The sequence below is a fragment of the Electrona antarctica genome, assembly GCF_951216825.1.
Source record: "Electrona antarctica genome assembly, chromosome: 3".
Lineage (NCBI taxonomy): Eukaryota > Metazoa > Chordata > Actinopteri > Myctophiformes > Myctophidae > Electrona > Electrona antarctica.
This window is the reverse complement of record NC_136808.1, coordinates 34,947,931-34,963,521: the sequence shown is the minus strand read 5'-3', so window position 1 is coordinate 34,963,521 and position 15,591 is coordinate 34,947,931. Positions and strand designations below refer to the sequence as shown.

At 43.1% G+C, this 15,591-nt stretch overlaps 1 long non-coding RNA gene across 4 annotated transcripts in view; it reads right to left on the bottom strand.

Moving 5' to 3' along the window:
- LOC306918842 overlaps positions 1–15,591 on the bottom strand; it is a 247,539-nt gene that overhangs the window by 28,031 nt on the left and 203,917 nt on the right. For 2 of the 4 annotated variants that reach the window (XR_013789414.1, XR_013789415.1), the window contains exon 6: positions 14,864–14,939. This is a non-coding gene — a long non-coding RNA (uncharacterized lncRNA). Of the gene's footprint in view, positions 1–13,905; positions 13,948–14,863; positions 14,940–15,591 lie in introns of those variants that run through there. The other 2 variants (XR_013789417.1, XR_013789416.1) reach the window with 2 other exon arrangements.

Here is a 15,591-nt window from a genome sequence, read left to right as displayed (position 1 = left end):
TGAGTTTGTAGATCTGCTACTTTTACTGTACTTTTGAATTTGAATGCTGAAAAGTAACAGGACATGAGGTTTCCACCCGACAGAGACAATATAATATATGACACTTAGCATGATATCCTACAATAGAGTGACGAAAACTGTACTCTACTCAATTGATCTGAACTTACAATGACCCAAACGAATGCTGTTCACTCGAAACTTTCGCCACGGGATCTGCACGGCTGTGGCCGTCAGGAAATCCGGGTGTGTGGACAAGTGCTACATTGTCATTCCCAAGACTGACATAAGACCTGTCAAAAGCGGTCTGTCAACAATGTCTCACATTTTATATGATTACCATCTTTATTGGATTGTTATTTCCTCAGTGACAAAAGGGCCATCTGCCCAGAACGCCGCTCCGACCCGGGTCTATGATTAGCAGTGAAACAACACTGGGGATTGCATCAAAGCTCCATACCCCCCCCCCCTCACATCAGCCATGCAGCGCCACTTCAAACGGGTTCCCACATCACTCAGTCGGTCGCTCTCTCCCCCCGATGGGGCTCAGCAAACATACACTTTACATATTTCAGACAATTGCTCGATTTGTCTCCTTTATGCGCACGGCGGCTAAGCACAGGGTGGAAAATGGTCTGCTAATCGTTGCCTCTTTTCATCATAAAGATGAAGGGAATGGTTTGATGACTCTACTACCCTGGCCCTTCTTGTTTTATCTTGTGATGATACGCTTTGTTTTCAGTCTGAGAGCGGGCAGGAAGGAGAGGGCAGGGAGTTGCAGTAAGGTATTCACACATGATCTGCTGTTTTGCCACTGTTGTCCAATAATGCTGCTTTTATGTTTATGGGGCACTAGGCTTGTGGCCAATCGGGACACGGTATGCAATATGGGCGGGCTTTGGTACGTTCAATGCTTGAGACCTTTGACTGACAGTAGCTCTGACCAATTGCGTCAAAGAGAAAATGTTTGAACCCACCCCCCGGGAAACAAGATCCATACACAGCATCTCCAGACTCAAATACCACACGACAGTGTGATTTGAGTCTGGCTTATTAGCCAGGCTAAGCCCCTCCAACTTCCGGCTTTGTGTGTTCTGCCCGTGACGTCATGTGCGTGGCAAAGTCTATGCGGTCTAAGGTCTGCTGCCAGGAAGGCCTGTGGGCTTTTTATGACAAATGTAGTTTTCCATACAAACTTTCTAGGCCAAGTCTATGGCAATTGACATCACGTGATGTCTTTGTGTGACGTCATGTGACCATATATGGAGGCGTGATATGGCCATATATTGACATTCCCATATGGCGATGTCGTCTATGTCGCGACCAGAGTGTAGGGTAGGAGAGTAGCGACACGCTTTGATCTCGCCGCAAAGCAGGTGACTATGGGCTATAGTTCCAAACATTGCTCCTGGCTGGAACTATCCCATTGAGATAGAATGAGCACTTCCGCATTCCATTGTTACAATGGGAGTCAACGCTAGTGCAACTACATATATGCCCATATATGGAGATCCCTGATCATGTCACGTGATGTCACGAGGCATGACCATATATTGGGGCGTGGCGGACCAACGGGAAATGCACGTTTTCTAGTAAATGCGACCTGCACAGGATAAAAAGAGTATAATATATAACAGGGGTCTCTTTATTAAACATAAAACACATCTTCAGGTGAGTTGCTAATGTCATCCAATCAGGAGAGATTACCCATTCACCAGCTTACATTTTAAAGTATTCCATTTCAAATTTTGCCTGCTGAGTTCTTTGTGTCATCACTTATACGGTATATATGAGTTATCTCTCCTGATTGGATACAATTGGTATCCTGGCCTGAATATGCATGTTCTGTTTACCAAAGAGCTGGAGAGATGGGGAGACGCCTGATACTGAACAAAGACTCTATGGCAATGATAACCATCCTAATATAAAGCTATTCAACGCTTATTTTTGAGGGATGCTAGCCCCTCCTATATCCAGATTTTGGTGTGTGTTCACAAACTTTGTCCTACACAAACAATTCCCATTGACAATGAATGGACAATTTTACGTCATAGTGTCTGAGCAAATAGAAATAGCCCATTGACAATGAATGGACAAATTTACATCATAGTGTCTGAGCAAATTGACAAAGTGCCTATTTTACGTCACGATGATGTATGATGATAAGAGCGCCCCTCACTTCACACGGGTGTGATTTTTTAAGCCTAGCCCCTTCTATAAACATCTTTTGTCCCCACACGTCTCAGGATTTGCCATTGACAATGATCGGAGAACTTGTAAACGAGCAAATCGGCTAACCATTCACATCTGTGGGAGTGCTTGGCCAACAAGGGACCACCTTATGTACCTTATGTAGCAATGTCAAATATCCGCTGGCGCTAACATAAATTGATGTACGATGACGAGATGTACTTTGTTCGGCCTATCAAATTATGACTATTTGGGTGATTAGCCAATCCAATCATCGTGTTTGTGTTCACACAAACAGACAAAGCTGGGCATAAGAGGCCCTCAAAAATATCACTTACTGTACTTACACTAGTGCACTTTATAGAGATAATGTAGTTTCATGACATTTAAATCCCATTCAATAGTTTTACTTGGGTTGTTATAGAGACTACTGAACTAGTGAAAAACTGTCTCTGTACAAGTGCAGTTGTTGTTCAATAGCCTGCCCACTACATGGGCTCTTCATGAGCATCCATTTGGCAGGAAGAGCATAGCTCCAAAGTGACTCAGAGGTGTTGACAGCGGTCGGCTGGGTGCATTGTTTACTCAGTAAGGTTTGAGATTTGTTCCATTACCTCACATGTAATGATGTGGATAACAGTATTGTCTCAGCTTTGTCTTTGTTTGGCTGGGAGCCACACATAGACATGGAATACAGATTCACTGATATTACCCCAGTGAGACCTGAGGCCGATTCTACAGTTTTTCTTAAAAACCTATGTTGCTATATTAGTGGTGTTCACACTTTTTATGTCAAAGACACCCACAAATGAAATGTGTTTGGCCGCTGACCCCCATCTTCCAGGGACCCCGAGAAGCAAATAACAAAAAACATTACAGTAGGCCTATATCAAGATTTGCACAAATAGCATACTACTACATGCTCATAGCGTGGCACGAATTGATGCGCTATGAGCTCATCTGCTATTTTTGAATAGCCAAAGTATAAAAAATGGCAAAAATATTAAGGACAGTTCGACAAATGTGCTTGGATGGGAACTACTGTAGGTCACATAAGGTCAGTCATAGAATTACAGTAGGCTATACTCAAGTGACCTTCAAAAAGACATTGGTTATAGATCTAAACATGCCGATATCTTTGTGTAGAAAGTAACCAAACACTATTGACCCCAGAAAACAGTGGCTATCATTGTGAGTGCACGCATCCGCCTGGGTGACGGCAGACTGCTGGGTGATTGCTGGAGCTTTGGCATGGAGGGTCAGATCAACATATGGAATGAATTCTGTGCTGGCCATATATGGAGCATGTCTTGAGTGTACAGGATTTGATGAGGTCAGATCAACATATGGAATGTCAAAACAGGAAGGACGGGTGGGGAAGGATCAACATATGGAATGTCAGAACAGGTCAGCTCCATATATGGAGATCTAAGGGTTTGAGGTTTTAGGTCAGGTCAGATGTAGAGTTGCTGGCCGGCTCCATATATGCAGATCTAGGTAATGATCCAGTCTTCTCCATGTATGGTTATCCAGGGTTAGATGAGATCAGTGTCGTGATCTTCATATATGGAGATGGCCATATATGGTGGTGTGATGTCACGAGGCGTGACCATATATGGAGGTGTGATGTCACGAGGCATCACACATTCACTCTCACTACGTTTAAAAGCACATTACAGCATTTCACCTCACTAATAACCACTATTTAGCATGTAACAATATAGATTGTGATTAAACCGCAATTTGAATTGTGATGCAAACAGCAGAGGGTTGCGATAAAAAAGATACAGGATATTTGTAAGAGAATTGATTAAAAAAAAATAGTTTTCAGTACTTTGCTACTGTATTGAAAAGAAGACAAAAGGGGGGCACGGTGGAACAGTCGGTAGTGCTGTCACCTCACAGCTAGAAGGTCCTGGGTTCGATTCCCGCTGGGGACGCTGTGGGAGCTGGGGGCGTGTTCCCTCCTCCGCATCATCCGTGCCCATACCCGAGGTGGGGTTGGTGAAAGGTCCTTTCTGTGTGGAATTTGCATGTTCTCCCCGTGTCCCCTAGGGTAGGTACCCTCCCCCTGGCCAGCCGGGGCGCCTGATGGAGGGGAAAGGAACTGGTCAGATTAACGTGTTCCTTCCACGCGCTACGTCCGGCCGGGGAAACTCACCCCTATCAGGTGAAAAGAAGCAGCTTGGACTCCTCATGCATAGAAGGCAGCATGAGGTCAGTCCGCTGCCCCCCAAGGTTGGCAGAGGAAGTGTAGCGCCAGGGATTACATTAGATAATTGACACTGGGTGAAAAAATGGGTTACAAAATCGTGGGATAGAATTTTGATAAAATTTAGATACATAAGAAAAGAAAAGAAAGAAATATACTGAGATATAAGAAAATAAGAAAATATTTAGTTTAGAGAACAATTGTGTCGTGAACCTAGTATCGTGATTCGAATTGCATCGTGAGTTGAGTGAATTGTTACATGCCTAACCACTATAGTTTATTAAAGCAACATAGGTGGCTTCCTCCCTCTAACTAGTGACTGACTGTGTCACACTGCGGTGGCCCCTGACACACAGAGCTACGGGCCTGTTAAAAGGAGCTCTAACAGGAATGAGGGGGGGGGTAGAGAGAGCGAGAGAGAGAGAGAGAGAGAGGCTGTCGCTCACACTCTTTCCTCTGTCTGTCTGCCCCTGTCTCTCCCAGTCTGTTCCTGCCACCCTCTCTCTCTCTCTCTCTCTCTCTCTCTCTCTCTCTGGGATCGTATTTCTAAGGGTTATCAAGCGGTTCATTTAAATGAGGGCTGGTCACAGCAGGAACCAGCTGAACAAAGTTACTATTACCAGGGCCTCTCCTGTGCTGCTCTCGCTCTCTGCTAATTGGCTTTGACTGCATTTGTTTAAATCCACAGTGGAAGAAAGAGAAAGGTCGGGGTGGGGTGTGGGGTGGGGTGGTGGTGGTGGTGGTGGTGGGGGGTGGTGGGGTGTGTGCAGTGAAACTGAAGTGTGTCAGTTTGTCCAGACAGGGTGGCATGTTAGAAATGGTGTATTAAGCAGTGATTGGGGTGTGGGTGGTGGGTCGGAAGGCTCATGGTAACAGGCGTTCTGGTCACAGTGGCTGACTGGGGACTGTAAGCCAGTCCCCCCCCTCTCTCTCTCTCTCTCTCTTCCACGTGTGCACGTGCACGCACAACACCCATGCACACAATCACCTCTGGTGGTCCCGCCTCATTTCCTGACTTAGCAGGAGGATCGAGTCATCGACATGCCACATACTGTATAGAGTTGCATTGTGTGCACTCACTCACACATGCATGTCAAACACATATAGGAATACATAACGGTTCACAAAGACCCATCAGCTCTGAAGCATACACATCTGGTAAGTCTGTACAGTACATGCAACTACTATAGCCACTAGAACTCTGCATTGGGATAATTAACACTGTATCTCTGTGTACTGCTGGTGCTGTGTTGTATTATTTAATTACTACTATTGCCTATAGTATCAATCAATCAATCAATCAATCAATCAATCAATCAATCAATCCCTTGTTTGTTGCTTCCAGGGCCAAATAGTAAGTATCGGCGTTGCGCAAAAGTACCTAAAATAGCTCATCTACAAGCTCACAATGAGTAGTGATGTGATGTGTTGTGAGCATGTAGGCCTACTAGATCTGCTACTTTCAATAATTTGGAGAACTTTTGAAGAATTTCGGTATACGTGCCCAAAACAATATTAAACTGCAGGTTGAAAGTAGTTAAGTCTGTCTGTGGGTTGTATAAATATTTGTGACTAAATAACTACAATTCTTTTCAATTTCTTGACAAGTAACAGTTGTGGACATACAAGGTTTCCGCCCGACGGTGACGATATTGACGCCCTGGGCCTCCTGAGACCATGCCATGACTTTCACCTCAACTATAACAACAGTTGACACTAGTCAAAAGAGACTTGGAGGGCACCGATAGTTTAGTATATCGGCATCAGCACTTTTTCGTACGAAATAGGCCAACGTTGACCCTTTCACATATATTAAAACTGAGCGCCTACGATTTGGAACAATTACCCCGTGTGAAATACAGCCGAGTCAGATGGTTTCTGCCCATCAACCTATAGCTTTCCGAGGTGACCGCGGGACAAAGCCAATCAAACTCCTCTCCGTCTCAGCGTCCTCTGTCAGCCGTCCGCAGTGCACCCATTCCACATAAACAAAGACGATTGATAACTTTAATGGTCAGTTGCTTCTTTTTCTAGCCGTGTTCTCCCCCCCCCCCCCTTCCTCTCTCTCTCTCTTCTTTTGACTTCTTGACCACACTTTGCCTTGCATCACGCTAAAAAGGGATTCCTTGTAAATTTTATTGCGGCGGTGTCAAAAAGACTCCCATCGAAGAGGCAGTAAATATTCTAACAGGGGCCTGGATGCAAGGCCATATCCCCGCTGGCTCCAGGCGCTGAATTAGGCCAGCCTGTTTCTAGTTAGACAGTCATTAAAGAGATCTTACAGCCACAGCAAATGGTTTCCTGTCCTGAGTGCTTAACTCCTGTACTAGGAAATGTCCTAGGCCGTAAAGGGTGAACCAAACTTCCTGAACATTTAAAAAAAAAAAGACGTTACCGCTGAGGCCACGCGGCGTGTTCCGTCCATTCGAGGTAGCCAATCAAACGGGACCCCTCTTGACCCCTAACATGGCATCCACCGTTTAAACAGGTGGCGTCCATTTCTTGAGAGCGGCGTTTGGGTTAAATATGGGGAGGTCCGGCCTCGTTCCATCATCGGGGAAACGCTTGACCCCGGCATGAAGAGAATAACATCGAGGAGAAGGGAAAACATAAACAATGAGTGCATCGTTAACCAGGAAAAAATATAATTTATCAAGGCAGGGATAGACAATAATGTCCGAGTGTTTCCCAGGAAGAGAGACGCTGGTCCGGACGGTTAGCTCAACCAACGCCGTCAGGCTGGCAGCCACTGGTTCAACTCCCGGTCCTGACGGCCTTTGCCGCGTGTCTTCCCCCCCATCTCTCTCCCCATTTCCTGTCACACTACTTTCATCCTTCATAAATGCAGAGAAAAAATAAATACATTTACTATATATATATATAGTATGTAATTTATATAATTTATATAAGATATATCTCTTTAGGAAGAGAGACGCTTAATTGATAGGAAGCAAAAAGAAAAGGTCCAGGACAGCAGCTTTTTCCTGCACTAAGGTATTGGTACCAGCATGTTTTGGAAGTCCACCTTCTTCCTCAGGGTTCCAGGACATCTTGCATGTACAAAACGTACTTTACAGGAAATGGAAAAGAAAGAACCTGTATTCCAATGGAACCAATAATGTACTAATTTAGTCACAAAATGAAATATTACATTTTTTTAAGCCACTTTTAAGTGTAGAAAAAAATAGCAGAAGTACTGTACAAGCTCACAATGTGCAGCATTGTGAGCTTGTATATTTGCTAGTTTTGTGTACTACTGCCATATGACAAAATATGAAATAGCCCATTAATTTATGGAGGAAAAAAATAAAAATAAACAAGGAGATACAAGGTTTCTGTATGACAGCAACAATATGCAATGTAACATGTCAAGCTATTTATATAATTGATCCAATTTGATTTACTGAAAAGTTAAATAAAAAGCTAGAAGAAAATGCACAATGTTATCAGGGTACTAAATTAGGACAGGACCACGGAAAATAATAGAACCTGCACACTCATGAAAAAAGTGAAATGCCATATGCATTTAGTTTATAGTATTGGTGGAGTTATCCTGCATTTTACTGTGGATCTCATGCAGTCACATTTCTGTTTTGGATTAAGGGGCAAATTAGTTGCACTGGATGTGAGGCATAATGCAATTATGGTATCACAATTGCACAATAATCAACCTATCAATGTCAACAGCTTTACTTGTTTTCTTGCAGGAGATTTAAACTGGATGTTAATAAATGTAATGTAAACATCAACAAGGTTCTTGTCATAAATCTTGGCATTAGTATGCACTTTTTGAACTTTCTCCAGAATACAGATCCTGATGTTGCCTGTAGCCTGTTTGAATTTGTGAAAACCTGAAAACCAGTGGTGGAAAGAAACTCTACTACTTGAGTATTTCCAATTTCAAATAGTTTTACTTCTACTCCCCTATGTACATTTTGGATCCTTAAGATTTGTTACTTGAAATGAGACATTCTGTATAATGAGTACTTTTACTTTTGGTACTTTAAGTACATTTTGATGCCAATACTTTTATACTTTTACTCACGTATATTTTGAATTCTGGACTTTTACTTGTAACAGAGTATTTCTATATTGATTACTTTTTCCATCAATCTAAAGTATGTTCCATGTCCACTCTCGTAAACTCTCGTCTTGGCGCGTAAGTACATTATACATACTGTACTGTAGGCAGACTTAACATAGCAAAGATTGAATATGCAAGAATGTTAAAAGCTAAACACACTACGTAAACAGGCACTTTGAGGATTTATTTTACAAAGTCAAAAAGTGTAAAGAAAGTACGGCCTCGGCGAGGCTGACATAAGTGCTACACTGTCTCCTTCCTGGAGTATTTGATGGTTGATTAAGTAGCCTATAACATTATATTTCAACAACTCGTCCCCAGCCAGCCAGCCAGCTAGCCAGCTATTCATTCAGCCAGCAGGCGCAGTAAAGCCCTCCGGGGCACCATACACCCTGAGACCTGAGAGGCAGAGCACCTGCCGGACTTCCACTCTACAGGTGACGCTCCTTTTGTCTTCCCTCACAACAGAAGCAACCTCAAACCCAACCTATAGTTCCCACCACAGACTGTCTGCCTCTTTGCACCCACTCACAGCTGAGCAGGGAAAGCCTGCCCCGACAGACAGCCTGTGTCATGTATTAGTCATGGGAGGGGGGGACACACGTTCGCTTGAGTGGATGTAATATAAAGCAGCATCAAGGTGGGGTTTTATGGCTCTGAGGCTAGGCTATGCATATGTCTGCATGCCCGGGGGGGCACCGCGCCGACACAAAGACTGAAAATATGATATGACAGAATGGGAGGATGGGTGACTAACATCCTGGGAGATGACTACTTAAATGACTGATATGAATCAATGCACTCAGGAGACAATAAAAGTACAGTAAATGTCTGGCTAATAGCCGGCTGCAACGGACATATGACTTTTAAAAGGAAAAGATGAACAATGCCTGCGTTATAAAAGAGGCAAGGTCGCTGCCAGGTCAGATTCCGTGAGCATCCATCCAGAGAGTGCATTAGCAATCATTCCAGGGTTTTTTAAACTGCACATAGAGGTACAAACCTCTACTCAGTCTGCTGCATTATTATACTGTCACGGGCCAAGTGCTGACTTGAAGTGAAACGCTATTTGCATTTTAACCCAAACATAGCAAATGGACAGAGTTGAGAACACAGAACAATACAATGAGGTGAGCCACCAGGAAGTTTAGAATATCAAAGTGAATATCTGAAGTCAAGCCAATTTAAGTCAAGTCAATTTAATGATAGGTATTGATGATGTTTTGGTTTACTTATGATCATAAGATTACTTATTTATTTTCATGCATTCAATGTATTATCTTGTGTTGTCCTTGCTTATTGTAAATCGCTCTGGATTAAGAGCGTCTGCTAAATGCACATTTCATATCAGGTCAACCCAATAAACGTCACATTAAAAACCAAGCAATACATTAAATACACCCACCTACCCACCCATACACATACACACACACACACACACACACACACACACACACACACACACACACACACACACACACACACACACACACACACACACACACACACACACACACACACACACACACACACACACACACACACACACACACACACACACACACAAGATTTATAGCCCCACCTATCCACAATACAAAAGATACAGGGGGGAGGCTCCTCTGTTTGAATCCAACATTTTAAACATGTTGCACAAAATAATAACTAGCATTTTTGAGTCATCACCATAATGTTTAATGTCTTAATGTTTCAAGATTGTTCAAGATTAAAAAATAGCGTGAATAGCTGATCTACAAGTTCATTATGCGTATTTCCGTACGATCATACGATAAATATATAGGGCTTAACGAAAAAAGGTTGAGAACCACTGATTTTAGAATTTCTACGACAGACATCTTCTGACTCTGTCCTGATACGGTAAACAATACTCTACTGCAAAGAGGTCAAGACGAGCAGACACTGTATGACCTCAGTCTGTCACTCTGTGACAACAGACACATGTCATGCATTCACTCATATTCACACACGGACACATCCTGTTACAGTACGTGCAGATACCAGTTTAACCCTAGTTTGTAATAGTCTCACATTCCCACCATAGCCATGTCACATGTTACATACATACATATTTGCTCAGGCACATAAAGACATGCACGCAAACAGCGAGTCAAACACTCCCGCAACCCCCCCCCCCCCCCCCCCCCCCCCTGATGTCGGCATTGTGTCAATAGAGGCAGATATGTAAGTGCAGAGCAGTGGCATTGGTAATGATGCTGTCCAGTCATTAATCACGGGGCTCTAGAAAAAACAAGAGGGTTCACTCCATGGCAGAGTCAGCCCGGCCCTGGGACGGAGATTAGAAGGCCTAATGAAAGCAAAACAAAAGCTGGACATGTGAAATTTATTGGCACATTTAGAAAAGCTAACCCCCAGAAGGACACTGCCACCAATAATCATTTCAGAATCCCCAGTCAAGTGCCGTTTCCTTCGGCCCGATGCAATCTGGAGAGGGGATATTTGTGGAAGGGGCTGAACAAACACAGATTGGCCAGTATCTCCATCTTTCCCAGCGGCTGAGGGAAGGCAGGCTCTCTGAGCCCCCACCTCCATGTCAGGGGAACGACACCTCCTGGCTCCTCCTATACATGGGATGTATCCTATATGTGTACTGTACTGTATACCAGGAGTCTTCAACGCTTCCCCCCCTCTCTCTCAGGCCAAGGACCACTTAGCTGACATGTACTCAAGTAAAATGTTGAGGTATTTGTACTACTTGTGTATTTCCAATTTTCAATACTTTCTGAGATGTAAGGGAGTGGTCCTTACATCTCAGAGTAAAATATTGTACTTTTACTACACAATTACAATTTACTACACAACTACAATTATTTATGTATTATTTATTACAGCTTTAGTTATAGTACAAGTTACTTACAAAAAAGGGAGTCCTTTGTGTCTCCATAGGGAACCACTGCTGCTCATCATATCAGGAATGTGACATAAAAAAACAAAAAATAAGTCTCCATGGGGTGAGTAATCGATAGAAAATAAAGTCATTTTGGGGGTTAAGTACCCCTTTAACCACTTCAGCCCTATACTTCAGCAATTTGAAAATAGCAGATCTACAAGCTTACGATGCGACGCATTGTGAGCTTGTTAGATCGGCTATTTTCAATTGATTTTTTTATATACGTTTTGAAAACTTCTGAAATGGACATTCTGCATAATGAGTACTTTTACTTTTGTACTTTAAGTATGTTTTGATGCCAATACTTTTGTGCTTTCTTTCAAGTAAATTCTGAATACAGGACCTTTTCCTTATAACCGAGTATTTATACACTGCAGTATTGATAGTTTTAAGCAAAAATAAACAAACAAACAAACAAAAAAAGCACAAGTACATCTTCCAACTCTGCTATTTCCTAGTTTTAGTTTGCTTAGAGCGGAGTGGTACAGATTATCTGTCAAAGCCGTGTACAAGTTATGTTTTCACAACGATCTCTATGCTGGTTTAGAATTGAGACCCAGATGTTGATCATGGGGACACGTACAGGCTGTGTACAGTATACAGTTATTTACCCATGGCCATGACCCTGTCACAACATCTGGCAACCAACTTCTGAGTCTGCCAACCCAAGTGGGTGAGAAACAGTGCTTCAGGCATCCTTCTAATGAACTGCAGAGCATAGCAACTTTAACCACTAGAACGCCAGCATCCATATTCCATTCACCAAAAACACTGGATCTACAAGCTCACAATACCTCGCGACGTGATGTAGGTCTATTTTCAGCGCGCAAAGCAGATATATGACAAAAGTGTAAATTGGACTTAGGCAAAGACTTGTCTCATCGCAAATATTTAGTCTGAACAAAACTTATTACGCTCTTTTCAGAATAAGACACACAGTATTCCAGGAAATTGGAAACTAAACATATAAACATAACTGCCGTAGAGCAAAAATGGCCAAGCAGAGAGGGCATTAGGATGAGATAGACATGGTGAACTCGGGCCTAATGGTAAGTTGTCTAATGTGTACCACATGCATTGGGCCGCAAGGAAAGAGGAAATGCTGCTTAAAATGGCCATTGTTCTAATTCCGAGCCAATCTGGAGATAATGACAGCAGTCGTCGATAGCAGACAGTCGATTCAAGGATACCTTCTTCTTTCTCTGTATCCTTTCCCCTTTTGAGGAGCTGCCATTATGCACGGAGGGATTAACCATTGTGACCGTGCAGATTGCATCCTTGGTATTGTGTGTGTTACTCTGTTTATGATTTTAATCTTTGAGAATGGCTGTGGGGAAAAAGAAAAAGAAAATCAATAGGTCTAATTAATGCATGACCATAACATACAAGACAGCTGGTTGAGATAGCGGGGGTGGATTTATGTGTGTCCAGTGTAGCCTGGCTACATTCAGTTCAATAAAGGAACGCCGGACAGTTTTAATGATGAGGCTGTGTCAACCTGTAGTACAGCCTGCACACACACAAGTCATGCAATTCATAATACCTTTTATTGACTTATCAATACATGAGGATCTCTGTTTCTGGTCTAACGTGTGGATTTCCTACTGTCAATGTCCTGGCCTGTCAACAATCCATGCTAATAATGAGTACAGTATACACTGTATTATTGTGGGGCTGGGCGATATGACTTCAAATCGATATTATTATCATCATTATTATTATTAATTTATTTATTTTCAAACTTTTGCTTACGATGAATGAACGATTATTGAAAAAGTTTAAACAGTGGAGCAGTTCTACAAGCTCACACATACATGTAAACATCTGGCTACAGGCTAATTCCCTAGTTCCCTAGTTAATGTAAATGTAAGTCTTTGGCTGATGTTCAGTTGCAAATTCCTAAGTTATACTCCGTTGTACGATGGTGTGTCTCCCGCGCTGAAAATAGCAGATCGACAAGCTCAAAACAAGTCACTTTGTGACGCGTCGATTTATTCCTATAAATCAGGGTCATAAACCCGACTCCGCTCCACTCACATACAGTACACTGAGCCCATCTCCATGGTAACTGCTAATGAGGGATGATTCCAACTCGTGCCCTTTGCCCTTTGGTCATTTTCCTGGGGTTTTTCCTGGTTCTCTTTGTGTAAGAAATGCTACACCGCCTTCCTAAGCACACCCTTAAATTATTCACCACTTCAAAACGGGCCTTTGGGCCCCGCCAAGACTGGCCGACCTCTGACCCCGGCTATTTGGGGGCCTTCAAATTATAAATCCATACTGTCCATTCCTGTTGAATTCCTGACGAGAGGCGGGAAACACTACGCAGCTGAAGTGAATGAGAACAAACAGGAGGCTGGCTGTGCTCCCAGAATGCAACATGGTGTCTGCAAGCCTCACTGCTCCATCATGGCTGGACAGGGACAATGTCTGGGAGAGGTCGCTGGAGTGTGTGTGTGTGTGTGTGTGTGTGTGTGTGTGTGTGTGTGTACATACTGGTAGTCACATTTTTATTTTATGTTTATGGCCTGGTTGGGGCTGGTTGGAGAGAGAGATAGAGATAGAGAGAGAGAGAGAGAATTTTGAAAGGTTTTTAGAAAACATCATCAAGCCACCCAGTTAAAAAATAAAAACATAACAGCAACAACACTACAGTTGTTACTTGTTACTTATACTACAGTACACTTGTGCCGTGGCAATACTGTAGGACCCATGCTCCCGCCGCAGGGGGGGGGGGGGGGAGCGCGTGCGTGAGAGAGAGAGAAAGACCGGAAAGAAAATTACATAAAACAGACATATGTCATTCGTATTCCACTCAAATTGTGGATTACAGCTTTGATTAATCACTTCTTAATCTGAGTGCTGAAATTATAACACCCAATGGTGAAATACGGTTATTCCTCACTAGGAAAAGGATTGTGATTATTCCCCCACCTCCCTCATCTACTGCCAGAGCTATTCTTTATCGCTGGAGGATTGCAACTCAATTATCTTCGCGTCGGACGATTATCCCGGGGCTTAATTTAATCTTCATTACACCCCGGTCATATTTCAATTAAACATGCTATCATGGCATTAACACGTACTTACACCCGCTAACCTTACAGTTAATATTGCACAGAGAAGTGCCAACGAGACGTTAACAGATGTCATAATTATGCACTTATTACACATATTTCACACTTGTCGGCGCTGGGGACCGTGCAACCCTTCCCCTCCCTTTAGTATGCAGTGGCATTAATCTAATGGCAATATGCTTTAGTTGTGATCTATAATACCGCCGCAATCTGCTCAGGCCTCTCGTGCTTAATTGTGACACTCAGATATCAACGGGGCCAAGTTAAGGGGGTTAATGCATTAGTAGATTACTCAGCACACTGGCTTCACCTTGCGGCCTCCCCTGTCCCTACATATAGGGGGAGGCTGATCAATGCCACCGTAGGGACCACCTTACCGTACCGGGTCTCTGGAACGTGGACATGGTGGTGCGGGACGGGTCACAGGTACCAGGAGTCAATGCAGATAAAAACCTGTTGAGTTTAAAGAGGGACGCAGACAGAGACAGACACATACAGAGATAGACAGAGACACAGACAGACAGACACATGAACATCAACATTATAATTTATTTTCACCACACCAGTTGGATGAAGCCACCACAGGTCAGACTCAGGATAAAGCCAGCTGTTATCAAACAAATAAGCATGTGGACAGAGTTAAGACACTGAAATGTTTGAGAGAGGGACAGGAGCGCGAGAGAGAGAGAATCAAACAACACCTCTGGTGTTGCCTTTATTGTTTGTATCATCTGTTGACTGTTATTCAAAGATGGATTACTGTCAGAAGCTGCTCTTTGCACACTTGATCTCCTCTCAGATTACCCATGTATTTCACCCCACAGGATAAGAAACTCTAATCTCTCGATAGCATTGAATGCAAAATAATACGGATCATTGTTTCTTATACACAGCCATGTACTGCGTAAATAACAAAGACAACATGGACACATAATCTCTGGTTAAGCAGGAAGAACATAGCTTGTTGTGTCTTCTACTTGTGTCTTTACTAAGCGTTTACAAGTTATATGGAAGCCCCTGCCTCCAAACCGAAGTTAAAGAGCTATCTCTGTCTTTAGCAGCAATCAAGGGGAAAAGCCAGCCAAGTGTGTCTCTCTCCACATCT